The 18,512-nt window shown below is 42.2% G+C and overlaps 1 protein-coding gene across 3 annotated transcripts in view; it reads left to right on the top strand.

Moving 5' to 3' along the window:
- Positions 1-18,512, top strand: part of LOC149225757 (alpha-mannosidase-like) — a 535,348-nt gene that overhangs the window by 448,382 nt on the left and 68,454 nt on the right. The window lies entirely within an intron of this gene.

The following is an 18,512-nucleotide window of genomic DNA, read 5'->3' on the forward strand; positions in this document are numbered from 1 at the left end:
TGGTCCCAAGTGTCCAATGACAAGCTAGGGCACGGTGTCAGACACATTCTGAATGCATGTCTAACATGCCAGGGCAGCGTGTCATGCATGTCAAGATGTCCAACACCCTGACATGAAACATGTGGGCCCACACAATGTCACCCCATTGTGTCTTGTTTCATAGGTTTTACACTATATAAGAGTCATCATAAAATTATCTCCACATTGACATGATGGGTATATACCAAATAATAATGTGTCCACATCATTAGCCCCATAAGTAATTAAGCGTCTTAGTTATGGATTTCTATTCTTATCATTTTGGTGGTAAATTCCAAAACAATTGATTGTTGGGTACAGAGAATTAGATAGTATTAGCTCTACCAACATTGTTTGAAAAATTTGCAAATCACCATTCATATATTTGTTTTAGGAAACAAATACATCTCTACAGTATTGCAAATTGTTGATTGTTTGGTAACGTCCTTATCTTTTTTGAGCCAGAAACCTAGATTTATTAATCAAAAGAAAAAGGAAAGCTTGTTTTAGAAGTTTACTTGGTTTGGATTCGAAGATTGGAGTGATTGTGGTTTTTACTTTTCCTCTATATCTAAGTTAACAAGGTACATGGGTATGAATATGGGTTGCGGGTAAGGCACTATTGAAACAAAGGATGGGAGTCTATTGGGGGTAGGGGTATGTTACTGCTCAAACTAGCAGGGGACCTAAAGGGGATTCCTAAAGGGTCAAATGCTAGACCAAGGGCAACTAATGGAGACTTAGCCCACTATCACTTCAGCTAAGGCTCCCTACTATTTATAGACTTTCACCGATGGGAGGAGACCCAGTATATATGGAGTCGCCTAGCCATGCCGACTTAGGTTTTTTGCCACTTGGGTGTGCCTTCGTGCGCACTCAAACTCAGGGCCTTGACATCCTCTTTGAAAGGAAGTTGATTGTTGTTGGTTGTTGGAAAAGTAACTAGGTTCGATCTTCATAATTGTCTTTGTACTTATGTCATTATGTATATTTTATGTATCAAGCAAAAGAAGAAAGAAAATATTGTTTTTCAAGCATGGGTTTCATGCTCCATTTAAATGGTCAACTAGGTCAAGCATGCATTTCATGCTCCTAGGGTTTGTCAAGTCAAGAAATTTTTGTCTTGAGTCAAAAGAGTCATTGTCATATGTAAAATACCCATTTATGCAATGTGTATTAAGAAGAAACATTATTTTTGAGTTTATAAAGTCATTTTGGACTCCCAAGGCCAATTCGACCCTGCCAGTGAAAGTTGGCCTAGAAGAGGCCTATTCAACCCCTTGAAAAGGGTATGAAAGGGAAGAGACTTCTCATTTGTACACCATTCATAAGCAAGTTCGATCTGCACCTAACTAAGAAGAAATCAAGACTCAAGAGCAAAGGACAAGGAAATAAGAAGAAATACCAAGCGAAGAAAGCTCTGAAATATGACCTATTTCTGCCCACACTTGCAAAAATCTAGGGTTTTTGTGCAAATTGCAAGGTCGAGAGTTGCAAGCCAAAGTTGTAGACCTGAATTGAAGACCGAAACTTTGATTGGAGCAGACTTTGAAGAGGTTGCCCTTCGTTGACTTTGGTAGACTTTGTCTTGTTTGGAGAAGATTCACTTGGAGGGTTGACTTTGGGCATGAGGAGGTCTTGAACTTGGTCTTTGGGTCTTGGAGGTCTCATTTTGATTTGATTCTCTAAAAGAGGATTGTTCGGGTTTTCCCCAGTTGTGGGGTTTTGCCCTAGCGTGGAGCCTATATCTTGTGTTCTTTGTGTTTTTGTGATCTTCATGTTTTGATAATTGCTTGATGAAGAAGTAAAACAAAATAATAAAATGCCAACAAATATCACAAGTAATTATCAAGTAAGGAGAATCAACATTAATCTACAAATACCTTGATTTTCCAACATTGGTCACATTCTTCAACCTTTTGGTGTGTTATGTCTCTTTTTGGTTCCCTAACAGGGCTTATTTTTGAGTGTTTGCAGATTTTGAGATCATACATGTGGTGCAAGTATGGGGTACAAAGGGCTTCGCATTAGTTCCATGGGAAGTGTGTATTATGCCTAAGGATAAAGAAGGCCTTGGTTTGATTGATATTCCTGTAGCCAAGTGGGTGGTGTGGTGTTTAGAGGGTTTAGCACTATAGTAGGTCACATTTCAACATCGAGCGATGTTTGCCCAGCATACAAGTAAGGTTCAAGGGGGTTGTAGTGTATGTGATATTATATCTTTACCCATTTATTTCAGGGATCAAGGCAGCTCATCTTCCTGAGCATATGGTCAACTCGGAAAGTTGTTTTAGCTCTGATCTATTGGCATTGAGAGGACAATAGGGAAATTTGGGATTTGGTTTATTGTCCTATTTGGCACTAGAGGATCCATGGTACATGTGTTGCAAAGCTACCTCACTATTAGACTTGCAAGTTGAGTAGGAAAGGCATTTTCTTCAAGGAAAATTTGTGAGATTTGGCATTTATTTCCTAGATGGATTACCGTTCTCTTGTGCAGGAGTATGGTCCATTGCCCCCTAACTATATTTTTCTTATGGAGTTGAAAGGCCTTATTCTGAAGTCTGAGTTTATTTAAAATGAGTCTTGGGATGCCTAGGCCATTTTGGAGGGATTAAGAGTGGAGTTTTGGTTGACTGCTTCTTCGGTATGACTCTTTATGTTTGTACTCAATCTTTTGTCCAAGACATCATTTATCCTTTGTCCTTAATACACAGTGGGTGTCTGCAGAGAATAGATTGGTGCATAGACTTCATAGCAGGGTTGTGGGCAAGCCCCCCCGGGAACCCGCTCCTGACCTCGTCAGGGAGCGGATTTCGGGAGCACGCTCCCTAGCTTTTTTTGTATTTTTTTTTGCAAACACTTTCCAAACGCAAATAAGTAAAAGTGACATTCACCTTTATCTTTCATTTTCATCTTTTTACTTAAAGTTTTAACATTACCATGAAATGACTCGGGATGTTTAAGAGTGGTTCCGACCTCAATGGATTTCTTATGGAGAATGTAGAATTTTAGATCTCACTCAAAATCCAACATACTTACCACTATTTCAGGATTTCAAGATTGAGGAGATTGTAATGTTTCCATTGGATTTTGTCATGTACTAGGGTATGGAACTCTTATTTGATCAACAGCACCAATCCCTCTATGTACCTTGATGTTAGTGACATCGGTTGTCGAACTCCTCTATCATGAACCTACTAAAAATGTGCCCATCACTCAAACAAAATCTTGACTTGACATGCTACATTTTTCTAAAAATGTACCCATGCTCAAACAAAATCTTGACTTGAAAAAGATCCCAATATAGGCAATGATTTTGATGATATGTAGGTATTTGTTGTAGAATGATTTTTTTGGATGATATAGGCCATCTAGAGCCTGTTTGTCGATGTATTTTTGGTTCAAAGATGGATTGCACTCGATGTTATTTTGGTTATGTGCACCCTTACATGTTATATAAATTAAAACTTGTAACTTGTGGACTTATTGTTGATGAAGGTTGTAACTACTAGATGATTGATGTTATATGGTTTAATCCATGCTTTTATGTTTTTATAACTAATTCATCATTCTACATTCTTTTGGTGACATATATGCGTCAAAATATATAAAAATATATATTATATAAAAATTCTCTCTCGAACCAGGAGCTTTTGAAAATGTTGCTCCCTGCTCCCGCTCTCGCGCCCAAGTAACCTTGCTTCATAGTGTTTTGTCTATTTGGCTTTCTTATACATTGATTGTTTTTAGCTTGGTTAGTAGTTTATCAAGGGATTCCATCCAAGGAGCTATTGTCATGGAGTGGACTTCTCATTGTGATGGCCTCTAATATGTTTTCCATCGCTAAGAGACTGTCAAGCATATTTTCCAGGAGTGTCAATTCTCCAAACATTGTAACTGCGTGGAGACTATGTTTATATCATTTAACTCAACTTTTCGATCCTTCTCAAGGACCATCTTCAGGGGTGTGAGAAACTCACTAGTGAAACACGTTTTAATTGTTTTATTAATAAACATTATTACTCATCCGTAGCAGCCAACCTTAAACATCATTTCAAACCAACGTTGCACGAAGTGGGGATGAAACGGGGACATTTTTTGGAAGCGGGGATGCGGAAGCGTCATTTTCTAAAAATCTAGGAAGCGAAGCGTCTTGGAAGTGTCTACTATATATATATATATATATATATATATATATATTGCATTTATATTCAAAACAAACATCCCAAATACCAAATTAGTTGTAGAAGACATGAAAACATGCATATTTTTACATAAATCAAGATAGATATGGCATCCATGATTCCATTGTACATCAATGATTAATTATTCGAGCATCAACCATCTATATTCTAGCAACTACAAATATACATCAAATTTTTAAGCATATTATAAAACATAAAACATTAAGCATATTATCTAGCAAGTGAGCATCTGTCAACATTAGTCATGTCCAAAATTCAAATAATAATGTTTACAAAATAGGCCACCACCAAGACAAAAAGGTTCAAATTCACAACAAGCCTACAAGTTTAATGATTAATCTATGACAAAAGTAGTAAATTGTGAATATATCTATTAATCTCTCCTTCCACCATGAAGAGAACGTGGCGGTGGGCCTCCACGTGGTGGCAATGAAGAAGATGGTGCCTGTGGAAGTTGTGGCACTGAAACTGATGAAGACGAACCCCCTGTTGTTGGTGTTGAACCATGGAACCTGGGAACCAAGGGACCAGATGGGGGTGGCATCTCAACTCGATCATCATCATCCTGGAATTGCTCAAAAAATTCATACAAAAAAAACACTAGTTAACAAAAAAAATAAAAAAATGGAATTAGAGAAATGCTTTATAAGCAAAATTGACACATTTGAATTCAATGGACATAACACTTATTGACTGAATTTTGAAATTCATACCACAATGGACATACCTGGAAAAGAGCATCCTCTAATTGCTCTAATCGCAACACTCCATCCTCCAAATTGGGCTCCTCTGAATTCCTGTCCCAAACCTTAAGGTCTTTATTATGCTTTGTATCATCACAGTGATGGGACAACAATCGCAAGTTGTAATGAACATAAGCCAAGCTCTCTGCGCAGTCTAGACTCAACCTGTTCCTTTTAACACTATCGATGAAAGAATAAGAGCTCCAACACCTCTCTGTAGAAGAAGTGTTTACCATCTGTGATAACAGCCGCAATGCCAAAGTTTGTAGAAGTGGAGTAGCACCTCCATGCATGTTCCACCACTCAAGAGAAGAAAAAGTCTCTTGATCTCTAATTGCATGCATGCTCCCAAATGCACTAGTGCTAAGTGTTTAGTTGCTCAATTGTCACCGTACCATGGCAACCTCCTCCTCATCAGGGACTAATTTACTCAATGCAATCATATATTTTTCATGAACCTCTGGATCTAGGTGTGGTTTTCTTTTGCTCCCCCCCAGGTGCTGGTGTTGAAAGCCATGATGGATGATAGTATTTAGGTGTCAAAACATATGCTAATGCATTCAATAGAACATTTAGCATTTCCCATCGGTTTTCCACCTTTGCATGAATATAATTGTACAAGGTGATATCTCTAGGCTCAACAATGTCTTTAATCTGCCCCAACATGCTATCCATTTGCTCATACACCTCCCCAATTATTGGTCGATCTGAATCTGCAAACTTGATCATGTAATAAATTGGTTTGGTGATTTGCAAAACATATTTAACCTGTGACCAAAAGTACATGTCAAGAATAGTGTCCTTGGCTGCATTAGCACCATCTCTATCAGTGTTAATTTCCTCCCATGATTTAGCGGTCACCATATTAGTTAAAGCTTGTCTCACCTTCACTAGCCAACTAAAGGTGAGGGAATAACTTGCAAGTCTTGTTTTTGCAAGTTTAAGCAACTGCAACTTGGAGTAAGTGCCATAGAAGTAGTTTACCCTTGTATGCCCTGTGATAAATTTAATGAGTTGCTTCCATCTCCTGTAAAGCTCATTAATCCACCCACATTCTTTATGCATCAAAATATCATGCATCAAAAGGTTCAATGTGTGCACCAGGCAACCAGACCAAAAGATGTGTGGATGAGTACGCTCAATAATGTGATCACTTGAGCCACATTATTCGGACCAACATCTCTGATTGATTGCAATATGAGATCTGCAATGTTTTGGGAAGATGCAATGATGGAGGAGGAGTCATGACATGTAATAAATACTACACCACTAGCAGAAACACCAAGAACATTTATCAAATGTTGGTTTCTAATATTTGTCCACCCATCTGATACAATGGATACCCCACAATCCACCCACTCATTTGTAAAACATGTCAAAGCTCTTTGAACCTTTGTTTTTTCTCTTTCTAATAACATTGTTCTAGCTTTCTCATAGTTGGGGGACTTGTATCCTTTTGGGGCTTCATTGATGGCCTTTACCATTTCATGCCAATAGGGAGAGCGAAGCACATTGAATGGTACACCGCAAGCACAAAGAAATCAGACTATCTTTCCATCCACATCATCCCTCCCAGCAACATTCAGGAAATCCCCTATTGTTCTTTTACCTCCAGAGCTTGCAGAAGTACCATGAGGAGATGAGCTACCAAATCTAGAGGTTGCACTTGATTCAGACTGAGTTTTTTGTTTCTTGCTTTTTTGTTGTGCAACCTCCTCTATTTGGATGTATTGATCCAGGTGGATATTGGTGGCCACCTGCCAGGTCCACCTGGACCCCCACCATTGTCTTTCTCAGCATTTTCAGTTTCCTTAATTGTAGCACAGTTTACTATTTTTAGTAGTTTTTCGGGTCCTGAACTTCCGGAGCCGTTTTGAGGCCCTAAACGACGTTTTTTTGGAATTCTGGGGCGACCAAGCCCTATGTTGCCTCCCAAAGTGGTAGTACTCGGATAGATCTTTCTAACGAGCTATCGTACGCGTCAAACGAAGATCGTATGCCAAAGTTACGACCCCGGGAAATTGATGTACCAATTTACCCAAACGGGGCCCACAATTTGGCGTTTCATCTTCTAGGGTTAGGTTTCGGTATGTGAAGGGTTTTCCATTGTTTCTCAACAATAAATAGGCCTTCGAGCCTCATTGTAATACAGTTCAGAACAGTTCAGAGGCATGTAGCCATCACATCTCTTCTCAGAGATAAGCTACCATCGCCCTAGCTAGTTTATTGCCATTTCTGTTTGTAAGCATATGTCAGTATTTTCCATTAATGAAATAAAGTATTATTTCCGCTGCATCTTTGTGTATATGGTTATCTCTGTAATTTGTTGCGTTCCTGTTTAAATCTGGATCAGTGGTATCAGAGCGGTCTGCTTTTTCTCTGTTTTTCTTTGCATGTCCCCAACAAGGTCGGGATATAAGGAGTTAGGGCTTGAACTGGTTGAACCTTTGCAAGACCAGCCTCGCAAATCCCAACGGCCTCCCATGGCGGACGAGAAGAAAGACGAGGGGGCAGGAGATCCCATCAAAATCTTGCTCGAAGAAGCGCTCGAGCGACAACGGAACGCGATGATGGACAGCTTTGCGCAGATCCTTCAGCGGCTACCCAGAAGCGGCGCATCGGCTTCCAGCAGCTCCTCTGGAAACGCCACACCCTTTAAGGTACAAGTTAATTTTGAAATCCCCATATTCGAGGGTCAGATAGACGCCGATGCCGTAGATAAATGGTTAAATCTGCTAGAGGGTTATTTTTCTGTTCATGAATTTTCGAGTCGGGAAAAGATTGTTTTTGCTCTTCTCAAAGCAGCCCCCCACGTCAAGGACTGGTGGGAAACCTACTGCGAGCAGAAGGATGAAAGTACTGGCTCACTATTTTCAGCCGCACCCACCTGGGATTCGTTCTGGGATGCCATCAAGGAGCAGTACTACCCTGTCGGAAGCTATGAGGATGAATACATAAAGTGGACCACGCTGCGGCAGGGAAGGGACCAAGATGTGCCGGAGTTCACCAATCTTTTCCATACCCTTCGCACAAAGTTGGGTATCAAGGATTCGGAGCAACATTTGATACTCAAATACCGTGGCTGCCTGCACAAGTACATCCAGGAAGAAATACAGTTCCTAAACATCCCCTCGCTCGGCGCAGCATACCGGTATGCCGTCAAAGTCGAGCAGAAGTTTAAACAAAAGAAGCGAGACTTTGGATCTGCGAATCCAAAGCAGGGGAAAGGTGCCCCTAAACCACAGAACAAAGGACAAAGCCAAGGCGGGACAGCCCAAGACAACCAGCTGAAGCTGCAAGCAAAGAGCAACGCCGCGAAGCCGAGAAAGGACACTGGAAAATGGTGCGAGTTCCATAAGAGCTCCACTCACAACACAAGTGAGTGTCGGGCCAAACAGTCACTGGTGGCTGAGCTAAAGGTTTCAGAATCAGATGCATGTTCCGACTCTGAGTCAGAACCCGATAAGGGGTATGAAAAAGGGAAGCAGATCATTGATGCGGATCCCAGCGCCACTGTTGCTACCGCAAAGATCCAGAAAAATGAACCCGAAGATCCAGAGGAGGAGGAGCGTCTCTTCCACTCCCAGATGTGGGTCAAGGGCTCCCCGATACAGTTCATTGTTGATAGCGGGAGTCAAAAGAACCTCATTTCGGCAGAGGTCGTGAAGCGGTTGGGCTTACCGACCACAGCACATCCACAACCATACACCATTGGGTGGCTTTACCAAAGGCGAGATCTTCGCGTGAGCCAGCAGTGTCGCCTTCCATACAACATCAAGCCCTTCACGGATGAGGTATTGTGTGACATTGCTCCCCTTGAAGTTTGTGATGTATTACTAGGACAACCATACTTGTGGAAGCGACATGCTGTGTATGAATCAAGGCCCCGTGCTGTTATTATTACATTGGGAAATAAGTTGTTCAGGATACCAGAGGTACCACCACCTGCCGCCATCTCTTTGATTACTGCAAAACAATGCAGTAAGATCATTTCCAAAACCAGGAAATTTGTTTTCCTGATGATACGCCCTCAAGGGAAGAAGAAGACAGTGGCCGCGGCCTCCAAACGAGGTCCCTCTGCACGGCAGCTACAAATGGACAAGATTGTGGAGGAGTACAAAGACATCTTCACCTCCCCGGCAGGGGTTCCTCTGCACTGTCAAGTCAAGCACTCCATTGATCTGACCCCAGGTGCGCCGCTACCCAATGGACCAATTTATCGGCGCTCCGTTCTGGAGAACAATGAAATCAAGAGGCAGATTCAGGAGCTCCTACAGAAAGGTCACATCCGTCCGAGTTCTTCGCCCTGTGGGAGCCCGATAGTGTTGGTACAGAAGAAGGATGGGACGTGGAGACTCTGTATTGACTATCGGGCGCTGAACAAGATCACTGTCCGTAATAGGTACCCGATCCCGCGGATTGATGACCTCCTAGACCAACTAAAGGGGGCGAAATATTTCAGCAAGATCGATCTGAAGTCAGGATATCACCAGGTACCAATTGAACCCTCAGATGTGTGGAAGACTGCCTTCAAATCCAAGGAGGGCCTCTTCGAATGGTTGGTCATGCCTTTCGGATTGACGAATGCTCCTGCAACCTTTATGAGGCTAATGGATGACATCTTGCGGCCATTCACCAACTCCTTTGTAGTAGTATACTTGGATGACATTCTGATCTTCAGCCAGAGTTGGGAAGAGCACCTCCACCACATCCGACAGGTTCTCCAAACACTGCGGCAACACAAGCTATGTGCCAATTTGGAGAAATGCACTTTTGGCATGACCGAGGTCCAGTATCTGGGATACATCATTGATGAACAGGGGGTGCATGTCGATCCAGCCAAGGTCCAAGTCATTCGGGATTGGCCCTCTCCAACCACTCTAACAGAGCTCCGCAGCTTTCTAGGTCTTGCCAACTTCTACCGCAGGTTTGTGTTGGGATTTTCTCATATTTCTTGGCCCTTGAGTCAAGTCACCAAGGGCGGGGCGAAAGCAAAATTCTTTTGGTCTGAATCTCAACAGAAGGCATTCAGGGAGTTGAAGGATCGCCTCTGCACGGCACCAGTGCTCGCGTTACCAGATTTACAACAACCATTTGAGGTCGAGACAGATGCCTCTGACTATGCTATTGGGGCAGTCCTTACTCAACATGGACATCCAGTGGCATATCACAGTGAAACACTTTCAGACACAGTCCGGAAGTACCCCACTTATGATAAAGAGATGTATTCCATTGTACAGGCCTGCCGACAATGGAAGCATTACATTTTGGGGAAGGAAACGGTCATCCACACAGACCACCGACCTCTGCAATTCATACAGACCCAAGGGAAATTGCAGAATGATCGCCATCAGAAGTGGTCTACATACCTGCAACAGTTTCACTTGAATATCAAGTATAAAAAGGGCAGCACCAATAATGTTGCAGATTGCCTCAGTCGACCACCGATCATGGCGCTAACCACCGTGCTCAACTCTTGCGGGCACGAGACTTCTGATTGGCCACTTCTCTACAAAAGCGACCCAGAATTCGGCCACACATACCAGACACTCTTGGAGGGTCGGCAGGTTGCAGATTTTCACCTCCAGGATGCCCTATTATGCCACCTCGGTCACCTTTGTGTTCCTTCAAGCGAGCGTGCCAAGATGATTTGGGAAGCACACTACAGTCGGGCTGCTGGGCATTTCGGGGTCGAGAAAACAGTGGCAGTACTGCAAAACTATTTCTATTGGCCGAATCTTCGACAGGATGTTGGGAAGTACATCCGATCATGTACTGCCTGTGCCATTGCCAAACCGACCATTAAGAAGCAAGGCCTCTATACCCCGTTGCCTACCCCTAGTCGACCTTGGGAATCCATCTCCATGGATTACATGTCAGGCCTTCCTTCCACTAAGCATGGAAATGACTGTGTTTTTGTGGTCGTCGACAGGTTCTCAAAGATGGCCATTATGATGGCCTGCAAGAAGAATATCACAGCAGAAGCCACTGCTAAACTCTTCTTTGAACGAGTGTGGGTGCACTTTGGGATCCCACAGTCTATCATCTCAGATCGGGACAGTCGGTTTCTCAGCACATTTTGGTCCAGTCTCTGGTCAATGCTGGACACCAAACTCACGAAGTCCACAGCCTTCCATCCTCAAACTGATGGCCAGACAGAGGTTGTCAACAGGATGATTGTGCACATTCTGCGCATGTATAACTCAAAGCATCCACGCACATGGGACGAGAGCCTCCCCTATGTTCAGCACAGCTACAACCGAGCTCTTCACAGCTCCACTGGCCATAGCCCTTTTCAGGTGGGTTTAGGATTCCAGCCACTATGCCCCATTGATGTGGCCATGCCACTTGCAGCTACTCACATGAATTCAGCTCATGTCCAGTCCGAAACAGATAAGGCCACCAGCTTCATTGAGCGCATCCAACATATTCGCCAGCAGGTCCATGACATTCTTGAGAAATCAAATGCCAAGTACAAGCAGCGACATGATCAACACCGGGTGCCACACAAGTTTTAGGTGGGCGACAAAGTCTGGTTGCATTTGCAAAAGGAACGCCTTACTGGAGCCTATCGGAAATTGAGACCACTTCGATATGGTCCTTACACCATTACTAAGGCTATGGGAGACAATGCATTTGAGCTCAGCATTCCCCCATTCCTTGGCCTGCACCCAGTGTTCAATGTGGACCGCCTTCGGCCATACTTTCCACCATTGCTAGACACATCCGACATTGCAGAACAGCTCAAACCCACAGAATTAAATCCCGATTGCATGGAACAAGCTGCAACTGATCGGATCATGGACACACAGATCAAGAACACTCGCCAACAGCATATCCAACTGTATCGAGTTGTCAAAGCAGGCCAACTCCTTCAGCAGGGCAAGTGGCTCACCAGGGAACAAGTTCAGCAGAGGTTTCCTCATCTCATGGAGGAGCTCAACGCAATGGGGACCATTGCTTCCTAAGGGGGGAGGAATGATCCAGGTGGATATTGGTGGCCACCTGCCAGGTCCACCTGGACCCCCACCATTGTCTTTCTCAGCATTTTCAGTTTCCTTAATTGTAGCACAGTTTACTATTTTTAGCAGTTTTTCGGGTCCTGAACTTCCGGAGCCGTTTTGAGGCCCTAAACGACGTTTTTTTGGAATTCTGGGGCGACCGAGCCCTATGTTGCCTCCCAAAGTGGTAGTACTCGGATAGATCTTTCTAACGAGCTATCGTACGCGTCAAACGGAGATCGTATGCCAAAGTTACGACCCCGGGAAATTGATGTACCAATTTACCCAAACGGGGCCCACAATTTGGCGTTTCATCTTCTAGGGTTAGGTTTCGGTATGTGAAGGGTTTTCCATTGTTTCTCAACAATAAATAGGCCTTCGAGCCTCATTGTAATACAGTTCAGAGGCAAGTAGCCATCACATCTCTTCTCAGAGATAAGCTACCATCGCCCTAGCTAGTTTATTGCCATTTCTGTTTGTAAGCATATGTCAGTATTTTCCATTAATGAAATAAAGTATTATTTCCGCTGCATCTTTGTGTATATGGTTATCTCTGTAATTTGTTGCGTTCCTGTTTAAATCTGGATCATGTATTTTCTTCTTGGTTCAGCTTAAATGTTTGGGCAAATTTGTATCCCCATAGAAGATGCCTCCTCACACGGGTATATGAACCACTAAATGGTTTTCCTCCATGACAACCATGAGGGCACAAAAATTTGTAGCTACCACCACCCTTTCCCCCTTGAAGTTTGGTCACATAGTTCCACAAGGGTGTCAGAGCAGCTTTCCCCTCTAGTGTTTCAGTGTTCCCTTCAGGTTCATCCCCTTCCTCTTCAAAGTTCAAACCCTTCCTCCTCATCATACATTGGGTCACTCATATGGGGACCACTATCCTCTTGTTCTTCTTCCCTTCTTTTCATACTCCCCCTTGCCATCATTAAAACCAAAAGTGGAATGATACATAGAAGTCAAAAGAACACCATCTTGGAATATGGATATAGGTGGTGGACAACTTGCAATTAAATGAGCAAGTAGAAAGAATGGGAAAGAGTAGGAGAGGGAGGAGAAAAATACAAAAAACAATGACAAAAAATGAGGGAGTTTGGGGTTTGCACTTACCTCTCTAGCTCTTATAGATGGAAGCCCTTCTTTACTCCTACAAGCTCCTCCTCCTTCTCCTAGTTCCTCCTTCACTCATCCAAGGTCTCCTCAAGTCCCTCCTCTCTTCTCCAGGCTCTCATAAAATAGAAGTGAGCAAATGAGAGATGAAAGGGTCTTTTAATCCCTTCACTCCTCACCCTAACCCAAGTTGGACCCACCCCCAACCAATAAAAGTGAAAAAAAATAAAAAATTAAAAAGGCAAAATGTGTCTCACGCGGCGGAAACGGTCGGCGGCCTAGCGAAGCGGTTGCGATCCATACGGATCTAACCTGGAACCACTGCGGAAATTCTGAAACGCGTTTCGTACGGTGAATCTGTCCGAATCGCGTTTCGGGCTTTTGATCAGGGGGGGGCATTTCTTGCAAAACTGTTTCAAACATTGTTGGCATTATATAGAGGATCAATATTTAGTGTTGCTTCAGGGAAAGATTCAATAGCATTCTATCTTGTTTGGAGATTACAACTATTTGGTTTGTATTGCTTTCTTTGAGATAGGCAATCTTGCAGATTTTGGCCTTATTTTTTTTCTCAAAAAGAAAAAAGCGCTAATGATGTCCATTAAGATGGAAAAAACCAGTACATACACATATAGGTAATAAATAACATCTGTCGCATAGAAAAACTAATGTACCTTCAGCTATACACATATACTATCAGTTAATGCCATCTTTACATAAGCCCAAAACTTCCATAATTAAATCGTTAATATTCTAATATCAGAGTCCTGCCCATGACAGAGAGCTATATCCATCCTACAACTATAAATATAGTGAAAAACAAGCCACCTAGATGTTATTTATAGTAACAAAACCATGCCAAAAAGAGCGATTACGATTAATCTATCTGAAGAGTACCCTCCTTGATGTTGGCATTGCAGAAAACCTTGTAATGAAAAGATCCCAGCATCACTTCAAGACCTTCTTTGGAAAGTGAGTCTGCAACCCCATTTAGCTCTCTAAAAGTATGACGGAAGGAAATGTTTGAAAAAAACTTTCTCAAAGTTTCTATGTGAAACATCCATTTCAACATATTGGGAGCACAATTTTTTGTCAATCCATTAATCCATTCGATGATTACCTTTGCATCTCCAAGGATATTCAGCTGCACCAGGTTCAATCTTCTAACAAAAAGCATAAGACCCCACAAAGCAACAGCTTCTGCTCGAGTATTGGAACCATCTCCACCGGACCAGAATAAATGGACATGGTGGTTTTTGTTCAGATATAAGACCGCTCAACAACCACACTTACCCTATTGCACTGCCCCATTGAAGAAACCGGTTGGAGAAACCAAATCCTAATTACAGTTCAGATCCCTGCTAGGTTTATTACTTTTCAGCTTTTATGTATATTCCTCGTAATGTGCACTATGCAGCCTTGCCAATATCCAAAGGGTATTCATCAAAAATCACCGCATTCCGAGTACGCCATATTCCCCATATAATGAACCAGGGAAGGGCTCTATGAAAATAGTGATGTTGTATCCACCATTTGAAACAAGACTGGATGGAAGAAAAACACCATCCAGATTGTAACCTGAAAACCTACAGGACCCTGCACCAGATAGCAATGGAAAAGGGACATTGCAGAAATCTATGTAATACAATTTCGCCTGTCTCCTTGCAAAGTATACAACAATTTGGGCCACAAATTCCCCATTTGTCGATGTTGTCCCAAGTTAAAATGCGATTCTTCCATGTTAACCAGCCAAAAAGAATAATCTTTGTTGGGATATTCCAGCTCCATATATCCTTGAACCATGATTTTTCCATGTTGGGATGTAATCCATGGGAAATGTATGAGTATACTTCTGACACCACCAAATTGCCATTTCTTAAATTTCCATTCCAGCAGAGCACATCCTCGCGATCCCTCATCGTAATCCCAACCATCCTGAGATCATATATATATATATATATATATATATATAGGTATGTTCCACCTATCAACTTTGGAGTGTCTAAGTCCAATCACTTCCATTGATTTCCATTTTAGACTAGTATTCCATGGATCAGAGCTTTCAATGACCTGCGATAAAAGGAAGAAACCACATGCATGCAAATGATGTATAACATCCTCAGATAAAGTTTGACTTTGCAAACCAAGAATGGGCTCAATACCAATAAGAATTTTATGTCCATTTCCAAAGGACCATTTCAAATTGTTGAATAGCCAACAACTAATCTTATGAAAACCATTCCAGATGTATAAACCACTCAGACATGAGTCAAAGCCAGACATGAACCACTCAGTAGTTGACATCCTTTTTAAATACTTTATCTTAACAATGCCTTGCCATATACCATCACCTGATAAAGCCCTCCAGAGACTCTTGATAAGGAGTGGCCATCCAAAAATTTTAATGTCCTTGAGACCCCAACCACCAAACTCCTTACTGTGAAAATTTGTTGATCCTGAATCCTACTGCAGCAATTGTAATATCTCTTCTATTTGTTAAATTACTTAAACAAATTATTTGCAGTTTTCTACGGCGAATATCGAAATACATACACTGCAGCTATCACAAATAAAATTTTGCTAAAAGTAAATACAAGGAAAAGACTAGCACATATATAATCACAATGACAGTTATTTTTGGACAATTGTCCCTGGAAGAACCCAATTTGGTAAAACCGTTGCAGCAGATGAGGGTTTATTTTATTAATCTTCAGCAATAATTTTTGTACAAGATACGGATAGACAAAATAGAGGAGAAACTGTGAAAATTTCTAAACTGAAATTCTACTACAGCAACTGATTTATTTCACCTACTTATTATTCACAATAAGTTATTTACAAAACCCTTGAGCAAATATTAAAATAAATTCTACTGCAGTTATCACACAATTATCCAAAGAAAAATACATGCTCAAGAACCAATCACATCAACACAGTTGTTTTTGGACAATTGTCCCTGGAAAAACCCAATGTGGGAAAACCATTGTAGCAGATGAGGGCTTTATTAATCTTCAGCAGCAATTGCTTTTACAAGGAATGATTTTACAAAGAAACTGAAAGAAAACACCTGAGACTTTCCCTTTGAGACTTTCTGACACTTTGGAGACCCTGCTCCCACTCTTGCGTCACCTCTGCGTCACTCTGCGTGGCTCAGCGTCCCTTTGCGTCAACCTGCGTGAGGGTTGCGTCTCTCCTCTGGACTACGTCTCTCTCTGCGTTGTCTCCCACTGTCCCTGCGTCACCTCCTCCTCAGTCACTGCTTGCTGCTGATGCCCTCCTCTTCCTCCACCCTACAACTCTCCCTCTGAAATCGATATCCTCTCTTGAGAATCGATTTTCCTTGAGATACTAAGTATCTGTCGGTGTGCCTCCAAATGATCCTCAAGTCTTCTCTTATAATTTTCCTGTTGATGAATCAATGGCCGAGATTAAGTCTCTAATCAATGGCTAAGATTAAAACAGATTTGATTCTCGTCTCTTAGAAGCTTCTCACCCTTATCTTTATTAATACCCATTAATATTTCTATTTTCCTAAGTTTAGACTTAGGAACCCATTAAAAATATTAATTATTTTAATAACTCCTCATCCAGGTGGAATTTCTCAAAACGATTGCTGGGTCTTAGAGATCTCATCTGCCTTAGCCTCTCCTCCAAATTTCAAGGCTAGAGCACATTTGATGCTACCAAAAATCAACACTCCCTCTTAGCGAGGAATGTGCTCTAGCAATGCTTCACTATAGAAACATCACACTGATCTTCTGCATTAGTACCTGTGTTGATGCTTGGCCTGCTGCCTCACATCCCCTGCACTGTTGCTTCCTGTACTGCTGCCCATGACACTACCACTGCTGCATTTGTATTGCAGCTCCCTCTCAACATGCTGCATCATGCTGCCCATAGCACTGCCACCGCTAACTGCAACTCTTGACACTTATCCATTTCTGCTACTGAAATGGATTCTTTACCATCCCCATTTTCTCCTTGAAATAAACAAACTTTGTTCTTCCTAGAGCCTTGGTGAGGATGCCTGCCACCTGTTTTTTTGTAGGAGTGTACCTCAACTGTATTGCTCGTCGTTGGACACAGTTTCTGACAAAGTGACACCTGATATAAATGTGGTTCGACCAATCATGAAATACTGGATTCTCAGAGAGATTGATGCAACTCTGATTATCACACATGATCCTGGTCACTAATATCCTTCTCCTGAATAGATTCACAAGCAATTTCCTAAGCCATATGGCTTCGCACGAATTTGTGCTAGCTACCATATATTATGCTTCAGCTGAGCTCAGAGCCACAAATTTTTGTTTCCTACTACACCAAGTGGTCATTCCTGATCCAATGTTGAAACAGTACCCAGTTGTACTTTTCCAATCTACTGAACTTCCAGCCCAATCTGCGTCAGTGAACCCACTCAGCCTAATGTCATTGCCTCTGGTGTACAATAGTCCATGCTCGATTGTTCCTTGTATATATGCCTGCAAATGTGTTTGGTTGCTGCCCAGTGCGCCCTCTTAGGTTCCACCATGAACTGACTGAGGGTGTTGACAGCATAACTGGTATTGACCAAATAAATCAGGGACCCTATAAGCTACTTGTACAAGGTGGGATCAACATCTTTATCTTTTGGTGCATCAATCTTCTTCCAGTTGGTGATCATTGGAGTAGCCATAGGTCTACAGTCCTGCATCTTGAAGCTCTTCAAGATTTATGTAGCATATCTCCCTTGTCCAAGGAAGATCTCGCCCTTCTGTTGCCAAACTTCCAACCCCAGGAAATAATGCATCTGTCCCAAATCCTTCATGTCGAATTTTGTGGCTTGGTTCTTCTTGCAGTCTTTGATGAGCCTGGATGATCCTATTAGGAAGAGATCATCCACATATAACACTAGGACTAGAGGCTCATTCTCTACGACCAAATAGTAAAGATTAGGGTCTGCGTCACTCTTGACAAACCCCATCTTCTGCAAGTAGCCATCAATTCGACCATACCATGTTCTAGGCGCCTGTTTAAGCCCATACAAGGCTTTCTTTAATCTGCATACATGAGATTTCTTCTCATGTGTCTCAAAACCTTTTGGTTGTTCAATGTATACTTCCTCTTCTATTACCCCATTCAAGAATGTCGTCTTGGCATCCATTTGATGAATCTTCCACCCCATTTTTGCTGCAAGAGATATCACGGTTCTAATAGAAGTATACTTGGATACTAGGGTGAAGGTTTCTTCGTAGTCTATCCCTTCTTTCTGAGCATACCCCTTGGCCACAAACCTGGCTTTGTATTTCTCCACACTGCCGTCTACAGCATATTTGACCTTGTAGATCCATCTTGAACCTACCATAGATCTGTCTTGAGGCCTAGGTATCACTTTCCAGACATCATTGACCATTATAGAGTTGTATTCCTACACCATACCATCT

This window comes from Pinus tabuliformis, chromosome J, assembly GCF_031772625.1.
Source record: "Pinus tabuliformis cultivar Carrire ecotype Pingquan chromosome J, CPIR1, whole genome shotgun sequence".
In the NCBI taxonomy this organism is placed as follows: domain Eukaryota; kingdom Viridiplantae; phylum Streptophyta; class Pinopsida; order Pinales; family Pinaceae; genus Pinus; species Pinus tabuliformis.